Raw genomic sequence first — 15,330 nt, forward strand, 5'->3', positions numbered from 1 at the left:
ATAGGTTGGACAATCGAAAAATTACAAGGAAAAAATATTTTGTCCTTTTTGTGGTCGCGGTAATAATTGGTTCATAGAGGACCGATGAGAAAACGGGAATTGACGAACATTTTCCTATTGTTCAGAGAAAATGGAAACTTTTGAGGTTTTCTATTTGATCTGCGTCATTAGCTAGATAATTGAGCAAAACATAAGGTGTGAAGCAAGCTGTAAGAGCTATGGGACACACGATAAGGACACGAAGACTGAGAAGGTGACGGAATATGCCCAGAACTCTCAAATTATCACCATGAAATACAAAGAAAAAGAATTGGGCTGTGCAATTTACTTGGAAATCGGCAGATGGCTGAGGTCATTTGCACCGTTAGGGATAGATTTATTTATTTATTTAACAACCAGCATTACAAGTAGGCGATAGCCTGGTGGTAATGTTCTTGATTACGAGTCATAAACCACTTAATCCATTCATTACCCATTAAAACATACAAGGAAGTACATACGGGTTTATCACGTACATTTCTCACTCACACGTTACAGTTAATTATTTTAAGGAGAGCATACACCTCGTTTTAAATTTATTTAATGAAAAAGGGAAGGACTTAAAGATATCATCAGGTAACTCATTCCATTCTTTTATTCCACGATTGAGGAAGGAGTTTTTTTTATGTTTGTTTTGTGCCCTCTATGTTTTATTTTGAACTGATGGTCCTTCCGCCCAATGTAATTAGGTTTGTCTATTCTTTCTGAGAGCTCCTCCCACCCCTTCTCTTTATTTACTATCTTGAACATCCCACATAGCCTGTTCAGCTTCCTTCTGAGTCGGAGCGGTGTCCATCCTAGTGACTCTAACATTTCTGTCACACTATCTGTCCTGTTATATCTTCCTAGAGTGTACCTAGCTGCCTTTCTCTGTACTTTCTCAAGCTTATTTATATGCACCTTTACCATAGGGTCCCATATTGTTGTTGCGTACTCCATTATTGGTCTTACAAATGGGTGGGTTTTTAGATTGGTTAATTTTTTAGAAATAGGATGCTCGGGGAATGGAAGAAGAATGGGTGACCAGACAAAATCGGCGTCGGCATTATTCTACTCTAATAAGGAAAGGCGTCAAGGGTACACACAGTTTAACGCCTCATCCGACGGGTGCCGTACTCGATTGGATGTATCCTCCGCCTGGAACCCGACGAAGGGATCGAGACCTCACTGGGGAAAGGAATTATAATTATATGTTTGCATTAATGGTGGATTAAGACCTTGAGTTTCCCAGGCACAGTGAATTACGTGAAACGTATTTAACAGCAGTATTGCCAGGCCAGTTTTCAGAATTGCAAGCTAAATTCAAAAGATTATTAATTAAACTATCATCTACCTACAAAGTTCCCAATGAAGAGTTCTCGGGCTGAAGAACGTCAGCTTTGACAAAGACCAAACTAATTAAATGGGAATTAATGTCTCCTTTGTGAATGTATATCCCTCCAACTGCTTCAGCACAGATCATAGCTTATCTGATTAACCATTTCGTTCCTTTATTCACAAAAACAATCGATGGAAATTAAGTTAAAGCGATTTTGAGTGCATTATCTCATGGCAAGCAAGACATAAGGAACAACCATTAAGCAGAAATTCGCCCTTTAAAATGGGAGTTCCGAGGAGGCTACTGCGGGAGTAGACACGGAGGGAACAAAGGAGAGAAGATATGAATACGGCGAAGAGATAAGATTGGGTACAGTATGTAATGATAGAGACGCAGGAGGGAAATCCGGTGTGTTGCACATCCTGCAAGGAGGCAGTAAGGCGAGACAGGACTAGCGTTACGACGTTCCGAGAGGGAGGGCAGTTGGCGACCTTATTTTGTTACCTGCAGGCATGAGAGGAATTATATTTGGCGTATATGGAGAAACCACTAAACAAGCGGATAATATTGTACATTTTGGCACAATGTTGACAGTATAGGTCAGGATAGATGAAGAGTTTAAAGACGCCCGATTGCCGACAGAGAGGCTATTGGTCGCATGTCGAGAATATAAAAAAATAAATGCTTGTCTCATCACCACGGAATATAAATTCAAGAATTGGTGCGAAGCAGTATTGTCAAGAGTTGGTGGTGTGAAGCAGTTCTCCTATCTATGTTCCTTCTTAGGTTCTTCTCTATAATCTACTCTGGAAGGTAGTTTATCCTCGCCCTCCCTCTGTATTTCCTCGTCTCCATTTTTCAATTATGTTCCTCAAGAAGCTATCGTTCCTAAGGATAGGTCTAATTAGTTTTCCTCTTCCTCTTGTAAGTTTCCTACCGACATATTTTTCTATCTTCGCCCACTCTTCGAAGTACCTTTTCATTTGTTATCCATTATTTTCGTCATTCTTCTGTTGCACCACGTTTCAGCCGCCTCCAATCTTCTTTTCTCTGCTACTCCTATTATGCAGGTATCGCATCCGAAGAAAAGAACACGCCATAGAATCTAATTGCACTTTTCCCCATTTAATTGCGTGGAAGCGAAACTAGGAAAAGCAGTGGGGTTGGGGCACTTTCTGGCTGTTTCTGAAAAAATTGGATATGGTGAGGGTTGCGTAAGAACATGCATTTTATCCAAAGGCAATTCACAAGTATAAAATAAATTACCTACTCTGGTTTGGTCATGTCAAAAGAGAATGAATGAGTGCTAATAGCATATTGGATGTATAAAAGAAGAGGTGATTTGAGAGAGTAAGGTGTAGACCGTAGGTGAATGTAGCAGAAGAGATTCTCTAGACGAGGTATAGTCTCGGAAGTTTCAGAAACGGTAGGAAACGAATGAAGCAATGCGAGAGCGTATTACAGAGGTGGATGGAGAAAATGTGAATAGGTCAGCAAAGGAGAAACTAACAACAGAGTGAGAGAGAGAACAACTACGCTGATGTGCCGATGTTGAGAAAATGGATGAGACAGATGCCCAAGCAAAAACGTATATGAGAATGAAGTGAATGGTTGGAAGGAGGAAGGAATAAACGGAGAAAGTAATGAGTGAATGTACTAGAAGAGAATCTTAAGAAATACGAGGGAAAGTCAATAAATAGGTCGCCAACGCCATCGAAACAAACGCATGAGCTGTTGGGAACACTTCACGGGGATGGCTTGGAACATCCAGAGTCCCGACTTGGAGCCCCCAAGAGACTGCCATCTGTTCGGACCCCTTAAAAAACTATTTGGACGACAATGTTTTGAAAGTGATGATGCCGTTTTAAGCCGTAGAAATTACTCTTGGGTTGGCTGCGACTGCAAACAAAAGACGCCTCTGCTGCCATGATGCCATAGATATGAGATGGTCGTCTCTGAACGTACAGGGTGAATATGCATGAGAAAAGTAACATAATTTTTGGGAAGTTACTTTGATTATTATTATCTCTACCCAATTTTGCGAGTTATTTATTGACTAGCCCTCGTATAACAGTTAAATCAGAAGAGAATGTGTGAAAAACGCATGCATGTGAGTGATGAGAAAAAGGGCTCATAGAAGGAATAAGTGAAAGGAAGATTTCCTATAATAACTTGAATATATATTACTGCATCAAAAATTTTTCCGGTTAAAGACATTCCATAACTATAAAGTGTGCGGTATTTAAAACATGTGAGCAGAGTGATAGGAGTCTCGACAATGGAAGGGGATATGTGAAACAATGTACCTATGTGACAGACAGAGAGCCAAAGGGAAAATTAGAGCAAGCACTTCGATCAAGGCTTAACATCGGTATCGATTGCGTCAGACAACCTAATAATTGCTCTAAATTGCAATTACCAATCGGTCACTCATCCCCAAAGTGATGTTCAGTTATGGATGAACGATAGACCCTATGGGGTTCATTTTTTAACGGGATTTCCGTCCACCTGTTAACTCTACACGATGCCAAATTTTCCAATTGGGTTAGCCGGATAAATAGAGTCAGTTTTATCTTAAATCATTTTTGTCTAATTGATCGACTCCGGATATACGGACTATGAGTCCTTCACAGTCCGTTCGTTTCGAGTGAAACATGCGGTGATTTATTTTGACCAAGTTCCGATTCTCATCACCTCACGGTTCGATGAACGGTTCGTATGAGTTACGTCCGAATTTGGCAAGAGTGGTTTCCATTTCCCTCAATGCCAATCTATCGAAAAGTCATGGCATTGCTACCACTAATGAATGACACAGATATCGATACATTCGATGGGAGTAACGAAGACAAATCTCCCACTCCTTGGATGCATACTCGAGATGTTTAGCAGAGGAAATGGCACTGAAAATCAGAAGCGTAGCACAACGTTTCAAAATCAAGTGAAATTATGTGCTTTAAAAATTTATTTAGGACAGTAATAACAATGTATACCGCAAGATTCACAGTAAAACGAACCAGAGATGGTAACAACTCTAGGTGAATACGAATTATGAAAACTAGATGCAGGCAAGTACTAGGAGTATTGATTGAATGAGGAGATTGGCAGCTAACGGGATGTCTTGGAAGGCTGCTTCAGACCATAGAAAGCCTCGGTCTGAAGGTGAGCGTACTGCAGTAGGAACCGATTATATTTATTATTTGACTCGTGTGATGATGGTACCCAATATTTTCAGATAATAAGAAATATTCACGATGGAAAGTGTGCTTGTAGTAGATATTTTTGTCCTTTCCTGGTTAAGAGGTTTTTTATAGCACATTTTTCAGTCTTCAAATATTTATTGTATATCATCCAGCGCAGCTTTCTTAAATATTCTCTTAATCGGTTGAAAATATACCGTAAATATACAAGATTCATCTTCTCTCAGTCAACGTTACACAACCGTGTACACGGTCAGCGCACGGTACCTTCGACGAAAATTCCTATCTTGATTTGTGCAACGGAAATTATTCAATTATTTCTTACGAGGAACCGTAAATTAAAATTAAATGAACAAATTAATTGAATATAATTACTTAAAAAATAAATTCTAGGAGTAAATGCTTTGAGATGAAGAAGTCTACCAAGTCATGGGTGTATTCGCGACGCCTTCAAGCATGTAATGCCTACCCCTAATGTGTATCGGCAGGGACGTCTAAATGGTAACTGGAGACCCTGGAGCCTTTTTAAGAAGACACTTCCTTTAAAGTTACAAATTAAACAATACTTTTCAAGAGCAATCGTCCCATATGAATCTCATCTTCATAATCTGAGGCCACAGTTTGAATTGAGTTTTTACTCTCGGTGGCCGCGGGGTAACGTCCTCGCCTGACAAACCAGATGTCGCGGGTTCGATTCCCACCTAGGATTATTTCCCTCCACCTAGGAATTGGGTATTATTAATTTTCCAAAATGTAATATGCATGGGTTATGTGGAAGACGGGACAATTAAATCTCAATCTCGCCCCAATGAAGTCGTTAAATAAATAAATTGAAAACGGATTCCTTAAGAGTTTGGCTCATACGTTTGCCATTTTAATTGGGGTAGCATGTAATAATATTGGATATTGGTCATAGGTTGGATACTTCCTAATCAGATAATTTGGTGAACTGTTCTTTTGGACGGGGTAAACAATTATTTATATTCTTCGTAAGAAGCATTAGTATATGTTTCGATATGTTCAGCTTGGTGGTTCAGTGACATGATTGCTCTTCATAAGTGCGTGTGAGCCACTCTCCTCTCCCACACCCGAGGAGAGTGGTCCTGGGTCCAGTACAATAGGGCTCCGACTATAACGGCTCTTTTACACGGTTTTAAATAATAGGAAACCCATTCATTCATTTCTCGCTTCGAATCAAGAAGATATCTTCTGTTTGGGAATACCCCTCCCTTTCCTTCCGCACTGCCAACAGATGCTTCCTCGCCGATGCCTACTATAAAACGTGTTCAGAATCGATGAGATCAAAGACAAATGATTTTTAATTTATTTGCTCGCATGAGAAAATCTAAAATTCCAAATTTCCAAATATTATACACCGGGAGGGTAAACTGCGCTTCTCTGTAAATCGTTCTGCTCATTAGCCCAAAGCTCAATCAGCATCACTACGAATGGCATGCGACAATATAGAAGTATTCAGCATTTAAATGAAGGGAGAAAAAGGTCTGTAATTCTTAAACTCAGAGCTAAGTTTGGTAGAAACAATTTTTGATGATTCCCAGACTATCTATTTCATTGAAATACCAATACTGTACAATTTATGCGTAGTTGGAAGAGTACTCAATGGATTTTAAAACAACGGATTTTTTACCATAATGAATGCTGACTTGAATGATAAAATAAATGTACGATGTCCATAGAATGAATACTGACTTGAATGATCATCATACAAATCACCAAAATTCGCTAAGAGCCGGTATGGTGCCGATGCTCGATCCCTGCTGAAAAGTTGATTCGGCCGGTGCAATAATTTCTCCTTATTCGTCTTATTAAATGAAATGTTCATGTGAACCTGATTTAAGCGCTTAATAATCCAAGTTAATTATTAGCTAGTATCCAAAAATTATTTAATACATCCTAGATATAAGCAAAATGATTGATTTCAGTAATTCAACTAAAAGAACTTGTAGTTTACAATAAATGACGAATTTGAGAAGATCTGCCGAAACATTGGAATTCGATATTTTTTCTGTTGCACATATAGTACAATATAATACATTGTATTTATATGTGCAGGTATGTGTATGCATATATGTATGTATATGTGTATGTGTGCATGTATATGTATGTGTGTGTATGTGTATATATATGTATGTATATATATATATATATATATATATATATATATATATATATGTATGTGTGTATACTATGTGTATGCGTGTTTATATATATATATATACTTTTTTCTTTTCGATGTGCAAATCTGTGCTAAATGAATTTATGCCTGTCTGTATGTTTTTATGTGTATATATGAATGTAACTATAAGTTTAATGCCTGATATAAAATGTATACGACGATGGGTTAAATGGAAGAAGGGACCATTAGGTCTCAATTTCGCCCAAATAAAGACCTCTATCTATCTGTCTTTCTATAATCGTACTCGCGCCCCTTGGGAAAACAACATTAATTTTAAGTATCTAATTTCAACACCAACAACATTCTCATTATTTCCCATACCTAGTTCAAACTCTGCCCACAAACAGAAAAATTAGCCCAAAGCCATGGCGTTTTTAGGTAAAAGTTTTACCCGTCCTCATAATTTCCTCCAACAAATTGCAATGAATACTGATAGGAGATAGAGGAAAAACTAAAAGTCTAGAAAAGGTATCTAGTAATGCATTTAATTAAACAAGACCGAATAAATACACTTAGATGTTAATTATCAGGCATAAAGAGATTAAGGTTTGTGTACTATAATAGTGAATATGTTATTCAACAGCAAATACTGGTTAAATTAGCAAGAACTTAATAATTAAATTGTTGCCTCTTATCATTTCGGCACAAGGAACAACAATAATAGAAGAATAATGAACGATAATGTAAACGAATATGAAAAAAACATACGAAAATGAATAAAAAACATACGAAAATGAATAAGGAACAACGAAAATAAAGAATAATATAAAAGAATAATGTAATAAAATTAATTTCTTATGCATATTTTAGAAAGGGCCGTTAGCCTAAGTGCCTAACAACCCCTTCTAATTTCTCCGGGAAGACCTTTAAAAATGAGAGAATTTTCAAGCTAGTGTTTTTTTTAATTTCACAGAATGCACTCTAATTGTTCTTTTAATTGACGCCGGACTATCTATCTCCTTCTTTTTTGTCGAGATGGGAATTGGGGGAGGACCAACGTTTCCCTCTATCAGGGGTGCAACACATTGAGTCGACGATGCCGTTCGCGCGACTCTCGTAGGAGTAAATTGACGAGAATCCGTCCAGCTCGAAGCAGAGCGAGACATAAAAAAAGAAGCGTCGATCACCCTCTCCAGAATATACAAGGGAAACGAAGCGGGCGGCGGAAATCCATCGAATATACATGTTTTCTTCAACCATCTTTCATTAATTTTGATTGATTATTATCGGGAATCTATTCTATTCCTCTCTCTGCCCGAGATTATCATTCCGAATTCTGTGGATACAAAAACCCTGAATAATAAAATAAAAAACGGCCACCGGATATCAGTGCGGCGGTCATACATACTGCATTTTGCGCATAGTAAATTTTTATATTAATCTATTAATAAACAAACCAGGGGAACGTTGTCCCGTGGCGTTCGTCGCATTCGCATGAGAAATGTTTCACTTTGCAGAAGTATTGTTTTTCAGATTTTAAGCGTAGTTTTCTCGGTGCGCCCTCGGATTGAGTCGGCCATTTTATTTTTCGCTGTGTTCTCAAAAGAAAATATAAGGCAGATTTAAAATAGATTCTAATTTTTTTCATCACTGAAATAACTGCGTTGTATTCTTTAAATGAAGAGCCATAGGCGCTCAGTTTTGAGTGAAGCGCGTATTCATGGATACTGGATAATTCGTGAGTAAATTAAGATGATCGAAAAATATCGGGAGGTTTAGAAAGTAACCTTTATTAATTTCACAATTAATGAGGCGCGAACAACAAATTAAAATTATCCTCATTTCGTATATTATATGCTCATACATCTAGAATCTTCAACATTGCTGGTGAAAAGCTTTAAGGAAGTTGGTTGAATCGTTTTACTCCTCGATCAGTTTGTTTTAAATTCAAGATTATTCACGGTTTTTTTATGGGACAAAATCACCGTTTTGAAGTTTTGGATGGCTATGTATAAGCTGAGTTGAGAATTGTCAAACTATTTTGATTATCATAATGATTCGTATTTAAATGTTAACTCGACAGGTCCCAGTCAGTCATAATCATTCCAATAAGTGATTCAGAGTAAGGAAGTTGGGGGAATGATCGAGATAGTGAGACGGCTATAGTGCGCTGGTTTCCCACCTCAAAGACCTGAGTTCGAATCCCGGTAGTAGCAAGATTTTCCAGTGGTATCCTGATCCCTGATGGCACTTGAAGAGCCCCTCCAAGTACATCACGCTCTCCGCCGGATGGGACGTTAAATTTTGTAACCCCTTGGCGCCTTTCGTCACTGAAGTAGAACAGTGCTAATGCCGAGTTTTTCTCCACCCTTTTTTCCATTCCCTGAAGATCCTACCTCTATCTAATTACCCACCAATCCCTAATGGTGCATATTACCTCAGCTGTCGGTCGCTTTCCCTCAAAAATACGATTGCTCATACGAAAATAATATTGAAAATGTTGTTTGCACCAATAATAATGAAAATAACATGTAGACAGTTCAGAAAACAAAGAAGCACTCTAAAGAGTGGGTGCAGAAGGTTGCCGATGAAGAAGACTAAGATTTAAATATATTTATGCCTAAAGATGTTTCGTCGGTGCGACAATCTTCCCCAGCGTAAAGTTGGGACTAAGTGATTCTAATTACATGAAATTATGTGTGAAAATCATCCGTACCTATACATCCAACAAATATAAACTTTGGGATAGAGAATCCCTTTTCATTTTATCATTTAAATTCTTCAAAGTACGTACGCATAATTTGCTTGAAAGCAGAAGAAGAGCAAAATGACTGGAGTTATCTAGACACACGATAGTATATCCTAGACCACAAGTGAATGAAACATGAAGTCGAGGAGTCAGAGAGGAAGACCAACGGTAATTACGGACGGAATACGATGTAAGACGCCAGCGCGTGGAATTATTTTGAAATTAATAGATCGCCTTTCAGGTAACAGAATAGCTTGTTTTGTTGCAACCAACTAATCATCGAACTATTAGACGGTGATGATGACATAATTACCTTTCTTATAAATGAGTAAGGTAGTTACGAAATCTGATTTTTATTTGAGTCTTTCAAGTGTGGAGTCAAGCAATCGAGAACCACTGAAAATACCCATAGCCCGATGCTTAAATTATGAATGAGGGTACTCCGTCCAAAAACCTATCTCCTTTGTATCGCAGATACCTCTAAAGTTACTTCAGCACTCGAGTAACTTTTCTCATAAACAACTTAGCCGTACGAGTGACTAACAAAATCGTTTTAACTGCTCTGAATGGAGCGCCTAAATCACGTTCATCACACCCGCAAACTACGATTACATGATGCATAATTAAATTTCAATTTCGCAATCGTATGGGAACTAGCACATGAATGAAAACACTTGGGAACTTGGTAATTATCAAACATGAACTTAAACCAATCGCAGGAAGAATTTCTGCGAAGAAACAAAATTCCAGACAAATCTTAAACAGCTCAGGTGTTAATTTAGAAGACACCGCATACTAAGACTGAGATATTCCATCGACAATAAAATTGAGACGATTGAGGAATTATTATATATGTTAAAATCGTACAATGAGAAAAATAATTATTTTATTAAGAGAAGATTAAGAGTATCCTATCGATGGATTCGTTCGTAAGCATTTCAATCTCAGAAAGAAAAAAAAGTAGACAAGTCCTATGTAAAAGCCACGTAATATTGATGTAATAAAAGCTCTCTTTCACTCCCAGAGGCCCAATGCGACATAAATTTCATGTTCTGTGATGGGCTCAATAAAATAAATAGATATAAAAAGCTTTTTAGTTGGTCTATAGACAAAAATTCGAAGTTGTATGATTAGTGAGGAAGCCATGAAAGTAATGCAATATCACGGACATGATCGCATACATGTAAAGAACTAAAAACGTACTCGATGTCGAACGATGCAGGTGACTGTCTTTGCGGACTGCAGATTTTATGAGCGCCGAATATGCTTAATATCTTCGACTGAGAACAAGTCAGCCGTACTTCCATCAACCAGATTTCCGCGTATTCTCACCTAAAATCCTTCATAGCCGACTGGCGGATCCACCAAGACAATGAAGACGAACAAGTCATTCACAAGTGGCTTGCATCATAGCGTCATAGGCAGCATCTTTCTCCAATGGAATGGATACAACACCTGGTGCCCCACTATGACAAGTGCCTCAACAATGGTAAACGCTAAAGTAATATAAGATGCTTAATGCAGCAATAAAAATGGTGCATGGGCAAATTAAAGTTTTATTTCGTAACTGTTCACGGAACTTACTTCCACAATGCATATCATTTTATTATTAGCCTTTGTTCGCGCCAGAATATAACCTAAAAATAAGGCCAAGATTTCAACGCATATCATGTAAAATTTCAGTAGCATCCGATGAATAACGTAATGAGCAGAAAATTGATGATGGTACTCTGAGTAAAGTTGTATTTAAATGATTAACAAAAACTTAAACATGGTGCGTGTTACTACATGGTTTGGGTAACAAGCATCGAAAAAAGTTTCGGAAAAATAGATTTATCTCAGATATTGCTACAATGTTTCAAAATTCTTTAAAGGACATCCTTTGAGCGACAACACACTTTTGCCAGCGGTTTTTCCATGACTCGAAGGCTCCCTGGTAGGTGGATTCCGGAAGGCCCCTAAGGGTACGCGTGCAAGTTTCTTTGACGGCTTAAGGTCCCATGGTGATGGCTTTTGAGAGAGGATTTATCTTTTGGGAATAGGAAAGTCTACCGGTGCTAACTGGGGACTGTAATGGGATTGGGGAATCGTCGCGATGACGTTGTAGAAAGTTTTGCAAGCAGACAGTCGACCTCTTGGTCGTCCGTCAAGACCTTTGGGACGAATTTAGCGGAGATATATTTTGCATCGCCAAATTTTCAGTAGCAATTGTGTGTACTGTCATCTGATCAATGCAAATACGATCTGAGATAATGCGCACTCCTAACCGATAGTCCAAAACCTACCTTGAAAATAGGTAGAGCACCTTTATGATGTAATAAGTGAAACCAAAAGTGAATGTGAATTCAAACAAGTCATGAAATGAACAGGAAGGAGGGTGGGAGGAAATAAATTTGTCCAAAATAGTATATTAAGGAAAGCTACACCGTCTTGTTCTTTTCTCCTTGTATACATTTCCCTTTTAATCGAAATATCACTCGCCGACAGTTGCTTGGAAAACCGTCAAACTGTGAGGTTCTTACACAGATATTCGTATAGAAGGTGGAATGTAATACTCAGAGAGGTAACGCATATAACCCTTTAAATTTGGTCTGCACATCAGACTGAGTGATTCTAAGCATGATATAATGCATTAAAATTAGCAGCATACATCCAACGCCCGTAACTTCTTTGATGGAAAAAATGAATTACCATTTTGTTATTGAAATCCATTAGAGGATGTATCATACACAATAAAATATTAAAGTACAGCGGGGCGAAATTAAGCTTATGCTTCTTTTAACTTTTTTTTTAGTTTTAATTTTCCGCTGAGTCCATTACGCCTTAATATCCGTGAATATTCTGGACAAGGTGGTATCTTAGAGAAAGGGAGGAATAACTGAGAGAAACTCGTCGCCAATATTCTCACTGATCCTCATGACAAAATACGCTAGGGGGTCACGAGGTTTGACGTCCCACTCGACGGACTAAGTCTGCCCCGGCCCTTCGATATCGTAGTGCGGGGTGGGAATATCATTAGATAAAAAAATCGCATTCATTAATGGTACATTGCCCAAGGGCATCAAAGAGGGTAGCTGGAGCCCAACACGAGCCACCGCACATATGAACAACCCCCCTTTTACAGTTGTATTTAATTTGTTGTAATAAATTTAGGCGTTAGAGCATTTCAATCTCAAAAATAAAAATGAGAGAGTCGAAATACAATTAATCGTGCCGAGAAGTCCAAGCAACGGTGACGACGGGATGTTGCAGAATCGGGAATCCATGTACATCTTCAACTCTCTCAGCGATTTGGTATCGGTGACAACGCCGGCATACCGATCCCCATCCCCCGCCCCCATCTCCCCCCCTCAACGGGACGAACCGCGAGGATGAACAAGAAGGATTCTCAGAATCGACGGAAAATGCGACGGAATGCTGCGGGGTGGAGAGGGTGGGAAGGAAAACGGTTTAAGTTTCATGTGGGCCCTAAGGCAAGGGTATATCATATTTTTGCCCTCTTCCCCTCGCCTCCTTCACCGATCCACCCCTTCCCCTCGCGAGGTCGAGCGGAAGGTTGAACTACCATTATTTGCACACGAACTCCCATTCTCAAACTGCTCACACCCCCTCCCGCCTCTCTCCCTCTTCTCAATCCCCCTCCAAGAACTCCCTCGCCTCTCTCCCTTCTGAGAGACGGGGAGAGGACACCTCGCCTCCCTCCGGCAAACTCCTGGCAGCCCACGGAAGGAAAGAGATTGAAAATAAGGATACGGGGTCTCTCTGGAGTGTCGCCTTACGAAGGACTCATGCGTTGCGGAACACTCGGCTTTCGAGCCGCAGAGGGGGTGGACGGGGGACATTGGTCTCCCCGTCGGCGAGGGTGGGGGGGATGGGGACGAATGGTGGATGGGGCGTGAGAAAAGGACGGAGAGGGTGAGCCTCAAGGGGTGTGGTTGGGCGAGGAGGGTGGAAAGAAAAAGGGTTGCCATTGGCCATCGCCACTCCAAATATTGAGGTTATCCATTTATTTTATTTTCTTCTTTTTCCCTTGCCTCCATCCTCAATCGTCGTGTTTATCAAGGCCGGCGGCCGGATCGAATGTAAGCGCTTGTTAGACCGAGCTTTACCTAGCAACGGAGGGGTAAGATCGTGTGTGGGGTAGCCGACGGGGGGAAGGGGGCTGGAGGGAGGGTGGGGACGTCTGGTAGGAGACGGAAGAGTGAAAAATCTTTCTAGTACGTATATAGCCGTTTTCCGCATCCAACTAGGTTTCAATATTTTTCTTCCTCCCATTTTTCCACGCTGCGCCGAAATGCATATCGCACTGGGTTGACTCGACTGTGCTACGGTCCAATCAACCCTTTGCGGCGGATGTGACGAGAGACAACAAAAAAAAAATAAGAATCCTTCTACAAGTTCATTAGAAATTAGATGTTCGCGCCGAAATTTTTTGCGCCGAAACATTTATCGGACTTTTTACCCGGTGGAGAATTTTACCTCGGAGGGAAACGATAGGTTTTTTTCGGTCTTCAATGAGAACTTCCCTCCTCGCCAGATTCGATATGCATTTTATATTTCATGCGCCTTCGCTTAATCTTACAAACATATCAGCAATGTAATGGCACTATATGCGCGCGAACGGTAAACGTGGGAGAAATTAAAAAAATCAGACCTTGAAATTTCTCACGGGATAATTTTACCAGGCGAGAGAGGAGTACGTAAAAGGAGCAAGTGGCCTTTTGAGGTAAAAAAAGTTAATATGCAATAGGGAAAATTGTGGTGGGAGGCACAAAAAACTCTTAGCAAAAACCAGTTTGAGTTATCAAGAAGAATAGGAAGTAAGGAAGAATGTAGACGGGAAATTACATTGAGCATGCCTGGAAGAGGAGCGACATCAAGAGCGAAGGAATGAAAAATGACTAGAAGCAGGTCGTAAAAATCAATGAGAAGACCGATGAAACTTTTCGGTAGATGTGACGACATTGCTCTTAGCAATGAGTGATGAGCATCCTTCCTCTGGAAGGATGCTCATCACTGAGAAGGCCGAAATCTTATAAATGAAATTTTTTTACTGTTGTGGTTGTGTCATGGCTTAAGATGGATGTATTACACTCGAAAAATTCATTGAAATTCGATGTCCTAGAAGTACTAAGAACTCACCATAATCTTCGCGAATCAGATATATTAAAACTGAAAATATGTGCTCTCCTTAATATTTACCAAGGCTTGAAGTCAAAACGATGGCAATTATGGAGCCACATGAGAAGTGAGTGGTTTATAGAATGCATCATATTACACCTGGCTTATAGAAAAACCCGGGCATTGCTGGAATTAAAGTACAAAATGCCCTGATAAAATATTAGGCATCTTTCCAATACAACGTCTAGCTAAAATGAAAACGTATATCGATTATTCAATACAATGAAAGGATTTTTTCCTAACAATTTAGAAACTTGGACTGTATCGATTCAGTAACTCTTAAATTAGGACTTGGAAAAAGTAAATTTTCCTGCATGCCTACTTCCGATGATGATATATCTGTTATGATACGTTGGAAAACCTCAATTTATTTGTGAATTTCTTCATCCGTGATTCGAGTAATCCGAGTTACGCCTGAAATAATTGTATTCAAAGCTCCCGGCAGACTAAGCAGATAGAGCCACAATATTAACTGCGCCGTATTTTGAATAAAATGCTCCATCTTTCTCAGCGAATTGAATTAGAATCGGCTCGTATTTTTTATGCTGATTTAATATCCCAAATATTCACACTAACGTCCTTAACACATTTATTCATTTATGGATGAAAAATACTGGTCTTTGTGAACTAAATGTGTAAATATATAACCGACGTGCATTTTTTACCCCATCCGCTGGTGCAAGGTACAACTTGAGACGCGACGTGAAAG

The sequence above is a fragment of the Hetaerina americana genome, unplaced genomic scaffold (genome assembly GCF_022747635.1).
Source record: "Hetaerina americana unplaced genomic scaffold, ioHetAmer1.1.p SCAF_1, whole genome shotgun sequence".
NCBI classification, from domain to species: Eukaryota; Metazoa; Arthropoda; class Insecta; order Odonata; family Calopterygidae; genus Hetaerina; species Hetaerina americana.